The sequence below is a fragment of the Spermophilus citellus genome, assembly GCF_964194105.1.
Source record: "Spermophilus citellus genome assembly, chromosome: 12".
NCBI lineage: Eukaryota > Metazoa > Chordata > Mammalia > Rodentia > Sciuridae > Spermophilus > Spermophilus citellus.
This window is the reverse complement of record NC_138198.1, coordinates 42,701,168-42,716,209: the sequence shown is the minus strand read 5'-3', so window position 1 is coordinate 42,716,209 and position 15,042 is coordinate 42,701,168. Positions and strand designations below refer to the sequence as shown.

At 33.9% G+C, this 15,042-nt stretch overlaps 1 long non-coding RNA gene and 1 pseudogene across 4 annotated transcripts in view; one reads left to right on the top strand and one right to left on the bottom strand.

The window, feature by feature from the left end:
- The window catches only part of LOC308631712, an 895,537-nt gene that overhangs the window by 232,581 nt on the left and 647,914 nt on the right, over positions 1-15,042 (bottom strand). The window lies entirely within an intron of this gene.
- The window catches only part of LOC308632039, a 160,291-nt pseudogene continuing 150,131 nt past the window's right edge, over positions 4,883-15,042 (top strand). Inside the window, exon 1 of the transcript XR_014024319.1 lies at positions 4,883-5,740. The product of XR_014024319.1 is annotated as an uncharacterized misc_RNA (transcript). The remainder of the gene's footprint in view (positions 5,741-15,042) is intronic.

Sequence of the window (15,042 nt, the reverse complement as noted above, 5' to 3'; positions counted from 1 at the left end):
AAGTGCCCCCGAGTTCAATCTGCAATTAAAAAAAAAAGTTGATTAGACATGAGAGATGGGGAAGAAGCAGTGGTCAAAGATGACAAGTATTTTGATGATAACAATTTTCTTTTAGAATCCAAAATATTTGGTCTGGAGTTGCAGCTCAGTGGTGAAATGCTTGCTTCACAGCATGAGAGACTGGGTTTGATGCTCAGCAACACATAAAAATAAATAAATAAGTATTATGTCCATTTACAACTAAAATTATTTTTAAAAAATCCAAAATATTCTTTGTATGTCTCTCTTGAATGTATGACATCAGATACATTTGAGATTCCTAAAATTTCTTTTGACTAACCAAGCTTCCAGAATGGCCATTAAGAAATATGTAGTGAAATGCATTCCCCTGTACAGTATCTTGAGTCTATGAAAAGACTGGATTTTGAAGATTTAAAAATGATTATAACTTCAAGAAATAGTTCATGGAGACAAGTGCAGTAGACTTTGGAATAACATCTTCCAACTAGCTGGGCAGACTTTTAACACCTCAACTCCCTGCTATTCTCGCTTTCTGGTTGACTCTTGACTTCCTTTGTCTGCTTCTTATCTCCAATCTGAGAGTCAGAAATTATAATTTAGGTGTGAAACAATTGTTTAAATGTCTATATTTAAGGAAGAAATAAATGTTTCTATCTCAGACAAATTAAGGTTATACTTAATTATTTCACAATTAATAGGATGCTTTTTCAAAACACATACTCATACAACCCAAAATGCTCCAATTATCTTTTATTTAAAATTTCCACTTAAATCAAGAATTTGAATGTTTGATACATATGGTAATATCTCATCAAATGATATGGTCTGTATAAATGATGTCATTTCTACCTAATAAACCAGAGCCCATGGTATTTTTTAAAAAAAATCTTACTCTCAAACAAATAAACTCCCCAGTGATTTATAATTTGCATCTCTCTTCCACCCCATACACCAGTCTGGCTTCCAGGGAAACATTAAAAATTTTATTAAGAAATTTTAATTGTTTTAATGCATGGCACAAAAATAATTTGCCCACTGACTCCTTCCTTAGAATTAATGCACTATGGACAAAGACTTATAAAAGAGTTTTTAAAGAACAGTTTTCATTATTCACATTAACACAATTTACTGTGGCTAGAATATGAAATTGCTTGTGATCTAGAAGTTAGCACTGTAGTAATCTTCATTAAAAGAGTTTCTAAGGAGTGTAGTAAAATGGTCTGGAAGGCATTTTAGGAGAAAAATCCAATACCATTTCTAGGATTAAAAACTGCATTTATAAAATTGAAATATGATCATTGTTTTTGAATAGATGAGTGGACTATAAGTGATAGTATGGATTTTTGTATTTCCTAACAAATAGCTTAAGGCCAGCAATATATATGTTTCTTTCTGGAGAGAATAGTACAGAAGGATAATTTCACATTTATAACAAAGGTTTTAATAAAAAAATACCCTTTAATGTAATGTAATGTACCTTTAATTGTAAGACAGATATAAAAAAGGAGAAAAATGACAACTTAGAATCTTTGCTTCCATAAGCCCCATATGTGAGGTGAAATTGAGAGAATTATCCTAAGTGCAATTCCCAAACTTATGAGGTTGAGAGCCTGTCTTCCATTTTTTATATTATTCATCCTTGTTTTAAACAATACTGGCAGTTGTATTAAAAGCATATGATTGATTTGATACTGAAATTTTTATATCCATTGATATAATTAGAGATGCTGCTAAGTTTGAAGGCTGTGATTTCTGATATTTATTGTGGGCTTTGAATACATAAATTCAGTGGGACTCTTAGAGCTGCAAATTATGTTTATTAAAAAATGGAATGCAATGGTTATTATGTTGTAAGACTTACTTTTTTGTTTATGTGGATGTATGTTTACTTTAAGAGAGAAATAAACATTCCCTTAAGACCTGGTCATGAATTATTGACTTTGTGAAGTTGAATATAACTGGGAAATTCAGAAAAGGACAGGATTTTCTTTATCTTTTTAAAAGTACTTTATTAATCCTTTTCCTTTTCCCAAATGGATTTGTCCCAGTGATTTCTAATTGGTTTTGGGTGTATGAAATCTGCCTTTATAATAAACATTAAAATTGGATAACTTGGATGTTTGAATATTTAAAAAACTGAAATTTTAGGCAGGTGAAACCCGATTTGTTTATAACATGACTTTCAATTTAAACACACCATGGCACAATAGTGACATTTCAGAATTGGTAAGCTACAGATAATGGGAGTAAAATGACACATTGATTAACATATCATCTGGAAGCAGAACTCCTTTAGAAAAAGTTGGCCTGGGTGTTGGAGGGATTTAAATGCCTGTTCCAGTTTCTTCATTCTGGGATTGAAGAAGGCAAGCTATTGCTGTAGGTATAGTCACACTTCTCAATGGGCAGACATGCTGTTAGCAGTAGGGTGGAGGATTGTGGTAGAAGGTTTATGTGCAGCCAGAGGATTGTAACCATTTCCTCTGTGCATTGTGAGAGGGACTGTTGACAACAATGGAAGCACATGCTTTTTCTCAGTCTACATCATATCACCATCTTCCCACATAGAGGCATCTTTAATTTCAATGAATATCAAAAAACTTCAGTATCAAATCAGCCATATGTTTTTAATACAACAGATACAACACCCAATATTTTTAAAACAAAACACTGTCGCTTGTACACTTCCTTATTTTATGTGGCTTCTTAAGGACAAGAAAAGCTTTGAGATTTTTTTGTTTGTTTGTTTTTTTGATTGCATAGTCAATATAGAATCAATATTCAGCAATTCATTTTTTCTTATTTGCTTATTCCTACTTAAGGAAATAGAGTGAATTCTTACATATCTTTTTAAAATTTTTTAAATTTTTTATTTCTATTTCCCTACCTACCATCCATCTAACCACTTATTCATCCATCCACTTACCAATCTGTCCATCTGTTTGTCTACATATCTTGTTTCCACCAGAATAGTCCAAGAAATATTAATAGTGAAAAAATAATAGATAAATCAGTCTTCCTAAATAGAAGAATTATGTGGGGGCTGGGACTGTGGCTCAGCGGTAGAGCGCTCGTCTAGCATGTGTGAGGCTCTGGGTTCAATCCTCAGCATCACATAAAAATAAATAAACAAAATAAAGGTATTGTGTCCTACTACTTTAAAAAAAAGAATTAATTGTTCAACATTGTGAGTTTTAGTAGAATCTGGATTTTATAAGATGAAGGGAAACTAAACTCTTGAAATATAGTAAGTAGAGGGAACAAACATTAATTTTAAAGTTTTTCAAGGGCAGGATTGAGATACTCAGTGCATATGCTTTTCAGTTTGGATAATTAACTTTCATCCTATTATAATTATCTAAGGAATGTAATTTATCATTCCATTCATCTAGCCCAATTCTCTCATCTGTATCATAGTGCTATTTATGTGATTGTGATAGTTGGCATTGGAATGTGGAATCTGTTCTTTTAAATGCTGATACCAATAATGTAAAATTCTCCCTATATTTAATCTGAGTTATATTTTAGGACATTCAATCTCCTCACTCAATATGCATCAATAGAAATTTTTAGCATTGGCATTGTTTTTATGGAAATGGAGTACTAAAAGTGGATAACTTCAATGATTTTTTTATTTTTAAAATATATTTTTAATTTTTATTGTTTGAGGCAGGGTCTTGCTGTGTTGCTTAGCTGATCTTAAATTCCTGGACTCAAGCAATCCTGCCTCAGCTTCCCAAGTAGCTGGGATTACGGGCATTTCTGTGTGCAGCCTAAAATATATGTTCATTTTTAAATAAGATATAGTAATTGTACATATATATGTGATACAGTGTGTGTGTGTGTGTGTGTGTGTGTGTGTGTGTGTAATGATTATATTTGGGTATTTGACATGTCTACCGCCTCAGACACTTATCATTTCTTTGTGTTAGGAACATTCAAAATCTTCTCTCTATTAGCTACTTCAAAACACTCAGTTTATTCTGTCAACCATAGTTACCCTATTTAATTGTACTGAATAACTATTAACAATCCTCTACTCTATCCCCCTCCCTGACACACAAAGCAGGTGTGTTTATACTGAATTAATTAAACTAAAATAATCACTTGCCTCTAACAGAATCTCTCAGACATCCTTGTTGTATTTATAAATTAAGTGTTGAAACAGGAATTGCTTTTTATAGTTTCTACTATCTGCTATTTTTAATTTTTATGTTTTGTGCATTGGGAACAATGTGGGTTCTGGGTTCAGAAGTGGGTTCAAAATCAGACTCATAGTGAGGCCTTAAACTCTCTAAGCTTCAGTTCCCTGTCTTTAGAATGGGGTTGTCATGAGGATTAAGTAGCATACTACAAAGTGCCTGGCACAATGCCTGGTACATTGCAGGTGCTGGGTAAATGATCTTATTCTTATATTAAAATAAACATGAGCTATTAATTAGTGTGATTCAATTTTAAATTTGACAGACAATTAAGAAGTATGTGCAATAGCTACTCTGGAAAATCATCTTCTAGTATAATCCTACCACCTTGACCTTTGGTGGACTCTGGTATAGCTACATCAGAAAAGAAAGCTTTGGGAAGATAGCAGCTATTTTATAAAATATCACCTATGGTAAAGGTTTCCATTAATGAAATTATTTCACACAGATATATATCTAATTATATTTATGTCATTAAAAATACAAATAACCATCTAAAACTTTGTCTCTCTGGCATCCTTTTAGGCAAACACCACATTAAGGAGATATGTTCTTTTATAGTATCTTAAGCAGCAAGTAATTTATGCCTTCTTGAAAGAGGTTCAGGCCTTGGCCAGGGTTGTCCTTTGTGCTCGCACACTAGCGCCACCAATTTCAGGATGCTTCCTCTACTGCGCTGCCTTCCCAGAGCCCCCCGGCGCCGCCATAGCCTGCCTCTGCGCTGTCGCGCCTGCCCCTTGCCTCTGGCAACTGCTGCAGTGGGCACCTGGGGCCAAGCATTGGGCCCTAAAGACTACTCTGTGTGTGAGCCAGGTCGGAGCAGCAGCCAGGCCTCTTGCAGCCTTCTGGGCCCTGCGGCTCTGGCTGTCGCACGCTGTGCACGGAAGGAGATAAAGCTTTTGTCGAATTCCTGACAAATGAAATTAAGGAAGAAAAGAAAATCCAGAAGCATAAGTCCCTTCCCAAGATGTCTGGAGTGAACGGGACAGAAGCTAAATTAGTGCAGAAAGTTGCTGGGGAAAAGATTACTGTCACTTTCAACATTAACAATAGCATCCAACCAACATTTGATGGTGAGGAAGAGGCCTCAGAAGGGCAGAAGGTTGAAGAACAGGAGCCTGAACTGATCCATTCCCAGTTGTGTGGTTGAAGTTACGAAGAGCGATAGCCAGAAAGCTCTTGTACTAGACTGTCAGTATCCAGAGGATGAGATTGGACAAGAAGAGGAAGCCGAGAGTGACATTTTTTCTATTAAGGAAGTTAGCTTTCAAACCACTGGCGAGTCTGAATGGAAAGACTAATTACACTCTGAACACAGATTCCTTAGACTGGGCCTTGTATGACCACCTAATGGATTTCCTTGCAGACCGAGGGGTGGACAACACTTTTGCAGATCAGGTGGTGGAACTCAGCACAGCCCTGGAGCACCAGTAGTACATTAATTTTCCTGAAGACCTCAAAAGTTTTGTCAAGAGCCGCTGGAGCAATCAGAGACACTTGAAGGCCTTAATATTATGGTGAGCTTTGACCAGTGAACAAAAACCACCCTGACACCAGACCGTGTGCTTTGAAGTGGTTATAATCCTAACATCATTGGGGGGGGGGGGGTAAGCACATTTAAATTATTGCTATCATGTTCTCATTTACTATTCATTTGGTAGTTTTCCTGTACAAACCTATTATTTCTAGATTTTTGTATAACATAATGATGGACAATAAAATTCTTTTATCTCCAAAAAAAGAGGTTCATATTATATTTGTAATTTCTTCATATAAAGATACCTGATGACATTTTACACTTTAGTTGGAGGACAGATCTTTCAATGCTCAAAGATTTAAAGGTTTTTTTCCCCCATTTTTTTCAATGAACATGACAAGTTTATTTTATAGATGTTAATTCATTTCAGGAGTTGGAAATTCTAAGTCTGATTTTTATTTAAAATATTCTCCTAAATCTTCATAACAGAAGTTGAGCCTGTATGTGTGTTTGCAAAAATTCTTGTGGTCTAACATTCAAGCTTTGTTTGGGAGGGGTGATGAAGGACAGTAGAAAAGTTATTAATATCTTTAGAATTCAATGTTGTATGTATAATTTGAATATATCTGCAAAACAGTGAAAATTATTTCTACCATCTCAAGTTTTTAATTAATTTCTTAAGGGTGGAAGGAAATACTTTGAAAGATTTAGCAGTCAAATTCAAATGACTATGCAAACAGGTGGCAAAATTTCTTCTCCACCTGCCATGCAACTTTATCTCAAGAAATGTTTCATTCAACAAATGCTGCTGCTAACAGATAATTCTCTTTTTCAGAGCAGAAAAACAAATGGAGGGGGAACAATTCTTTGAAGAAAACATTTTTCTTGATTTTTTAAAAATTGTGAGTATGGAAAATATGTATTTTATTTTTTTGGGGGACGGGTGGTGGAAAGCATGAATGAGTGCATTGATTAACCCACCTGTTTTGTAGTATTGTTAATACATTACTGGCTTTTGTTTTGTTTTGTTTCTCTTTTTGTATACCAAAGCACTGGTAGTAACTTTCAGATGTGATAATTATATTAACCTGGGATTTTAAAACATTTGTATAATATTTTAAACACTATCTCAAGAGACCATATTCTTAGTGAAATTGTGTTATTAGAATATATTGTTAGACTTAACCTCTGTAAGGAAATGGTGGCAAACAAAATGTTGCACTGAGAAACCAATTGGTAACTAAATACAAAAAGGTAAGGATATTGTTCATATACTTTTGCATTTTTACTTTTCTTTGATTCATTTATTTGGTGTGAGCTAGAAGCTAATGTGCCAATGCATTAGTTGGCACACACAGCCTCTACTAAGCAAAGTTATGTTTCTCTGTATTTTTGAAACTAATAATTTCAGAAAGCACCAAAATTTAGTTTCCCTTTCCTTCCCAGTAAAATTTGACCTGATCTGCCTTTCTATATAACAAAGAATTGGGGTTTGCAATGATTGAACCAAAGAAAATGAAATGTACATTTTATATCTTTCCGGGACAACTCATTTTTTAAGTACCAAAGTACTGCATACAGTGGATTTGTGAAGATTTAGTTCTGGGCATTGGGAGATTATTTGGGCTTTAAACTCAAATACAGATCTTCCATTTCCTATGTGACAAGTTAATTAGCTATAGCAAATTTTAAGAACATACCGTTATTTATAGAATCTCTAACAAATTAAACTTCTACATAACTATTTTTTTGTAGAAAATATATTTGAACTGGATTAACAGAGCACTCTCGCTGTAGCCCATCTACCAGGACATGGATGTAGTATAAAATCATGATATTTGTTATAAAAATAAAAATAAAAGATTTGTCCATTAGGTGATTTTAAATTTTCTTTTCAAATATCCATTTGAATGAACATTCCATGTAGACAGTAGGGACTTAATATATGTCTGCACTAGAAACTTGAAAGAATGTCTTCTGCTTTGCTCTGATCATTTTATAGGTTTAGAGTCTTTGTTTTAATTTGCATATTCTGGAATACTGATGAAGTTTAACCTACCATTTTTGTTAACCATTAGTATTTCATGTTTGTGAATTGTGTGCTCATGATTTACATATATTTCTCTTAGGGTAATAGTTAAACTATGGAAATTCTGAGGCAGGATTACAATGTTGGCATCATTTTGTGAACATACAACATACTTAAAAAGTTTTCCTTGTTTGTCTTAAAACAACAATGTAAAGAAATGTCATATTCTGTGCATGTTCAGTTTGACCATGTTTATAATTCTTTCCGCAAAATGATACAGGGATGCTTCATCTGTAACCTAATGCTCTTCAAAAAAGTAATTGTTTTCTGTGAGCAAGCACAGTTGACTGATCCATGCTCATTTTTGTGAAAGATTACTTTTGTGTTCTGGGGTGTTTACATTGTTTTGAAAATAGTAAGTGTCGAATGGATAGGAGTGCCTTGGCAGAAATATGCAGATTTAATATTGTAGGAAGAAAGAGATATTTAATTTTTAGAAAGAAAATTGATGATTATAGTCTTTCCCCTGAATAAGTTTGTAGTGTTGATGAAATGGGAATATTGGGACAGGATTTACTACATTCTGAACTTCATTTGAATAGAAATAACAATTGTTTTAAGCAGAATTAATAAATCATAGTTTTTACATGAGCTTATATAAAAATAAAGCTTTTCTACATAATTGTCTTACAAACTTAAAAGCCATTATCTGCTATAAACACTTGATCTTTAAATTGATGGATGTGAGGACAGCATAGGAAATCTATTTAGTAGCTATGGAAGAGTTAGTGGTAATTAATAACTTTATTGTGTTTTTGTATTGCTAACATCACTACATGGAATCAAGCAGAGAGGACCAGGGAATTGTTTAAAATATGAAATTGATTGAGAAACATTTCATGAAGCACTCAGTATCTCTATATCAAGGCATCTCAACTTTAGCACTATTGACATTTTTTCCCAAGAATATCTTTGATGTACAGAACTGTCCTGTGAGTTATAAAATGTTAGTAGCATCCCAGAGATGACAGTAATTGTGTGCCCCTCCCCAATTGCTATAATAAAAATGCCTCTAGACATAGCTGAATGCATGTGTGTGGAGGCCAGCAAAATGTCTTTCACTCCTCCCTCATTCTTTGAGAACCACTGGCCTGTATGTTGTTTTTAATCATAGGAATTGAAAGACAAATAAGATTTTCTTTTAAAAAGATTTTTTGTTGTTGTTTTGGTTCATGAAATTACTCAGATAATCATTCCTTAATGGTAGTCTGATATAATTGTGGCCTGGGGTTGCAGAGAGGTGTCACCTCCTTGCAATGTTGAGGAACAATGCTCTTCACATCTAGTCAATAAACTTAATAAAAGGAGATGGGAGGGAATATTGATTCTGCTAAGAACAATGACATGTCATGTACTGTTACTGACACAGAAATTATAGGGAGTGTTTTGAATGTTAAAAGATCAATACATACTGACACAAAGTCATAAAGAAGATGAATTTACTGAAGGCTTCTTCAGCTTTTGAAGTAATGAATTAGAAAGCCCAGATACCTTATATTGCCAAGAAAGGGCTGCATTTTCACATTCTACTTTTCAATTTTAAGAGAAAGAGACAAATGACAAGTAAACAAGTTGTTATCTGTAATTTATTCATAAAAGCTATTTCCAGGGTGTGTCATAAGGACAATGTTGTTTCAGCTTTACCCCTATACCTTTCACATCTATAGTTTTATAAAAATGATAATTGATAGTAATTTAAGCACAGCATGATAAAGAAATGTCTTTGGAATGATCCACAGAAATGAGATCCTATATTCATTCAGAGGACATATATTATGCTTTTCATGCCAGGCTCTGTGTAGAAAATATAGATACTAATAAAGATACTAGGTGCTTGAATATCCTATTAAACTAATTCTCAATGAATAGAAATCTTCTGATTAGAGATACTACTCACCATCAATGTATTTTTTGACTTTTCCAACTGATTCTGTAATTTTAAATGCCTGTCTACAAATTATTGAGAAGTATAGGTGAAGACATGTATTAATATTTCTGTTATGATTATGATATCTGAAGTTTAAGATTTTTTTCTTTTCATGAGATATTCTAAGAATTTTCACATTTTCGATTCTTAAAGCACTGGAAATTTAATTTTGTTATGAGGTAGGTGTTACGTTTTCTTTTCTTCCATGTGACAGTTATTAATTTGGTTAAGTGCTTTCTGGTTGCATATAAAATCCTGTGGGATTTTAATTTGAATTGCATTAAATTTCCACAACAGTTAATGGATAGTTAATTATAATATTGAGTCCTCCCATTGGTGAATTTAGGGCATGTTAACATTTAATCAGGTTTTCTTATATGTCCTTCAACAATGTTTGTAACCTTCACAACAACAAAAGTCCTGCTTGATGTTTTATGTTGTTGTTGTTTTTTGGTTCCTGTTGTTAAAATAGTTCTAATTAGTTTCCACTGTGTACTGGGAAGCTATTAATTTTTGTGTATTGGTCTTTTGTCCTAGAAATTTTCTCTCCTTTTTGCTACTAAAGAAAACCTTTTTGTTTTTTGTCTTTTTTGTTCTTATTCTTGTGCCCTTATTCCTTATCTTGTCTTATTGCAAGGATCTCCAGTATAATGTTTGACTTAACAGTCACAATTATCTTACTCTTGCTTTGATAGTACTACATCCAAAATGTCACTATTTATGTGATATTTACCATATGATTTTTTGTAAATATATTTCATAAGGATAGAATGGTATCCTTCTATTTCTTGTTTACCAAGATTTTATTTTTTAAATTAAATTTAGTGTCTATTATATCATATGCTTTTTCTAAATATCTTCTGAAATGATAACACATTTCTATTTTCTCCTTCAGTTGTCTAATGTAGTTAATTATATTGATAATTAACTTCTGATAGTTAACCAGTCTTTTATACCAGCACTAAATCTTTCCAGGTCATATATTTTTGTTTTGTTTCAAACATATGGTTAAAAATCACAGTGTATTTAACACAAGATGATGGGAGTTGATGTGTTTTAAAGAAATAAAATCATTTTCTTAGACTTAGAACTTAATTTTTTGATTACTGTAATTAGACAATATTATGAACTAGTGATTGGCTTTCCTCTAAATGTGACATTTTCCTCTGAGGCTTTCAATATATTTTTTTAATAGTTTTTTATTTGTAGATGAACACAATACCTTTATTTTATTTGTTTTTATTTTTTGATGTGGTGCCAGAGATTGAACTCAGTGCCTCACACATGCTAGGCAACCACTGTACCACTGAGCCCCAGCCCCGAGGCTTTCAATATTTTATTCTTGCTCTGTATGTTAGTTTTCAGTGTGCAAGTCTTTCCCTTCCTGATTAAATTTATTCCTGAGTATTTTATTCTTTTTGATGATATTGTAAGTGGGATTTTTTTTCAGCCAGTTTCCTTTTTAGATAGTTCATTGTTAGTGCAGAGAAATGCAACTGATTTGTGTATATTGATTTTGTATCCTCCACATTTATGGAATTCATTTATTAGTTCTAACCACTGTGTGTATGTGACTCTGTGTGTGTTGGGGGGGTAGTCTTTAAGGTTTTCTACATAAGAGATCATGTCATCTGAAAAAAGAGATAATTATTTCTTTCTTTCCCTAATTTGCATTCCACTTATTTTTTTTTTTCTTGCATGGCTGTGGCTGGGACTCTAACTACTAGGTTGAAGAGAAGTGGTGAAAGTGGGCATCCTCATCTTACTTCTGATCTTGGAGGAAAAGCTTCCAATTTTTCACCCTTGAGTATGATGCTAGTTGTGGGTTTTACATGTGTGTCCTTTATTATGTTACGGTGAAGTCCTTCTAGAATTAGTTCGCTGAGAGAATTGATCACAAAGAGTGCTGAACATTTTCAAATAGATTTTGTACATCTGATGAGATGATCATATGGTGTTTACTTTGTTCTGTTAGTGTGGTGTATTGCATTTACTGATCTGCCCATGTTGATTCATCATTGAACTCCAGGGATAAATTCTAATTGATCATGAAGAATGATCTTTCTAGTGATGTTTAATTCAGTTTACTGGATTTATTTTTAAGTTAACATTTAATCAATACATAAATGGTACATATTTATGTAGGTATATGATATTTTACATAGGTCCAATTGTGTAATGTTCAAAATAAGATGGGATCTGCTAGTATTCTATTATGGATTTTTGCATCTACCTCACCAGGGATAAACCTAAAATTACAGTGCTTTTCTTTTCTTGCAGTGTCTTATTCTGACTTAGATATTGGGGGGTAGTGCTGGCCTCAAAATGAGTTTGGAAGTATATTTGAATATTTGGGGATGAGTACTTATTCTTACTCATCTCAAAGATGAGTGCTTATTCTTCTTTAAATATTTGATAGAATTTACCAATGAAGTCATCTGGGCCAGTTCTGGGCTTTTCTTTTTGAGAGGTTTTTGATTACTGATTTAGTCTCCTTATTTGGTTTCCTTATAGTTCTCTTTCTTAATTACTCATTCTTGGGGGTTATGTTTCTAGGAATTAATCTATTTATTCTGTTATTCACTTTGTTGACATATTCATAATAATCTCTTAAGATGCGTTTTATTTCTGTGACATCAGTTGTAATGTAGCATTTTTTTCTGACTATATTTATTTGAATTTTCTCTCTTCTTCTTAGGATAGCTAAAGGTCTGTTAATTTTGTTTACTTTTTTAATAAACAACTCAGTTTCATTGACTTTTTCTATCATTTTTTCTATTTTTAGTTTTATTTATTTCTACTTTAATTTTTGTGATGTCCTTCTTTCTGCTTGGTTTGGATGGGCTTAGTTCTTCTTCTTTATCTAGTCCCCTGGGAACTAAAGTTAAGTTGTTGATTTAAGATCTTCCTTCCTCTTTAACTTAGGCATTTATTGCTATGAGCTTCCCTTTTGGAACCATTTTTTGCTACATCCCAGAAGATTTCTTACGCTGTATTTTCATTTTCATTTGTCTTGCAATACTTTCTAATTTTGCCCTTAGATTTTTCCTCTTTGGCCCAATAGTTATTGAAGAATGTGTTTTTTAATTAACACCTACTTGTGAATTTCTCTGTTTTCCTTCTCTACTGGTTTTTGTGTTTCTGTTTATTATGATCTGAAAAGATACTTGGTATAAGTTTTCTTAAATCTTGGGGGGCTGGTTTTGGTCACTTAACACATGATCTGTCTTGGAAAATGTTCCTTTTACACTTAAGAAGAATGTGTACTCTGCTGTTGCTGGGTGGAAAGTCCTGAACATGCCTATTTGGTCCATTTGGCTGAAGTCTGCTGTTTCCTTATTGACTTTCTGCATGGATATTCTATCTGTTTTTGAAAGAGGGGTATTGAAGACTCCTACTAATATTGCGTTGCTGCCTGTTTCTTCAGATTGATTAATGTTTGCTTCAAGTATTTAAAGTGCTCTGATGGTGTGTATGTATGTATTTATTATATTTTCCTGTTGGATTGACCCTTTTATGGTGTAATGATTTTATTTGCCTCTTTGACAGTTTTTGACGTAAAGTCTATCTTGTCTGACAAAAGTACAGCCATTCTATTCTCTTTTGGTTTCATTTGCACGGAATAGCTTTTTCCATCCCTTCATGTTCAGTCTGCATGGGTCCCCAAGTCTGAAGTTAGTTTCTTTTAGACAGCGCAGAGTTGGATCTTATGTTTTGTTTTTAATACACTCATCTTTTCTATGTCATTTGACTTGGCAGTTGAATTAATTTTACATAAATTATTGATAGACAAGGATTTATTGCTACCATTTTGTTGTTTTCTCTCTCTCCTCTTCCCTTGCTGTCTTTATTTGTGATAATTTTTTTATGGTGATGTGTTTTGCTTCTTTTCTCTTTTGAGTATCTACCATAGGTGTCTTCTTTGTGGTTACCATGAAGCTCATCTTATCAGTATAGGAGTCTATGTTAAGCTATTAACAACTTAACTTCAACCACATACCAAAAGCAACGTATTCTTTTCTACCTTCCAATTATACTATTGTCATTAAAACTCATGCCTTTCATATTGTCTATCCAGTAAGTTTTGTAGCTATAGCTAGTCTTACTACTTTTGTCTTTTAATTTTTATACTAGAGTTAAAAGTGATTGACACATCCTCTTACAGTCTTACATAATGCTGCACTTGTTACCTACTTACTTTCACCAGTGACTTTACTCTTTTCTTCTGTTGCTATTTAGCATCCTTTAGTTTCAACCTGAAGAATTCCCTTTAGTGTCAGAGCTTCAGCTTAATAGTTCTGAGGCTTGAAGAGGTTGAATAAATGGCTTACACATGAGTCCAGGAAGGGGTGTCAGGGTAATGACTTAGATGTTCATGAACCTGGAGCCCTGATACCTAGGAAAGAGTAAGAAGCCATGAGCAGCTATCCATTACTAACATGAAGCTTAAGAACTCAGAAGAAATCTTTGATATTTGCACTCGCATCGGAAACTCCTTTGGATAACCTTTTACCCAGTAAAGACCAGGAGTACGATGGGGGCGACTCACAGTTGCCTCTTCTATTGACGTGGGAAAAAAGACACACAACAGAACCCAACTTGTGCTGCAAGGCAGACCTCAGGCCCTGAGAGAAATCTGCCATCATCCTCCGCTTTTCTGATGACTCAAGTGTAGAAACGCACAAGATTTTGGAATCTGTGGGTTTGATTTGTGACGACTTGCTGATGTTCTTTGGCAACGTGTCCACTCATTCCACACAGTTAGACAGTTAGAAGTGACGGATCACGCATGAGGGATTTTTGTGAAGTTTTTAGATAGCCTGCACTAGAATTTAAATATGGCACTGGGCTTAAAAAAAAAAAAGAAAGAAAAAGAAAAAGAAACCTGCAAATCATTCCCTTCCTTTGATGAATTAGATTTGAACTTTAAAATAAAGGAAACCAATTTGGTTTCTTTCTTCTTAAACCTCTCTTATCCGTATGAGATCTTCATGGTGTAGAAAGTGAAAACCCAGTCTGAAGGGGGAGCCCGGGGTACAGTGGTTTGAAGCCAAACGCTGGGCCATGCCGTGTGGGCTTCAAGGTCTACCACCCACGTGCTGAGTGACCCTGGGCACTGTGCTGTCAGTTTTCCATTACTGTGAAAAATACCCGAGAGAAGTCAATTGAAAAGGAGAAAGTTCTATTTTGGCTCACCGTTTGGGGGGTTTCACCCCATGACAGACAGTACTATTGCTTTGAGCTTGTGGCACCACATCGTGGAGGAGGCGTATGGTGCAGGAGGCCCATTTATCTCATTACTAAGTGCAAGAGAGGAAGAAGAGGA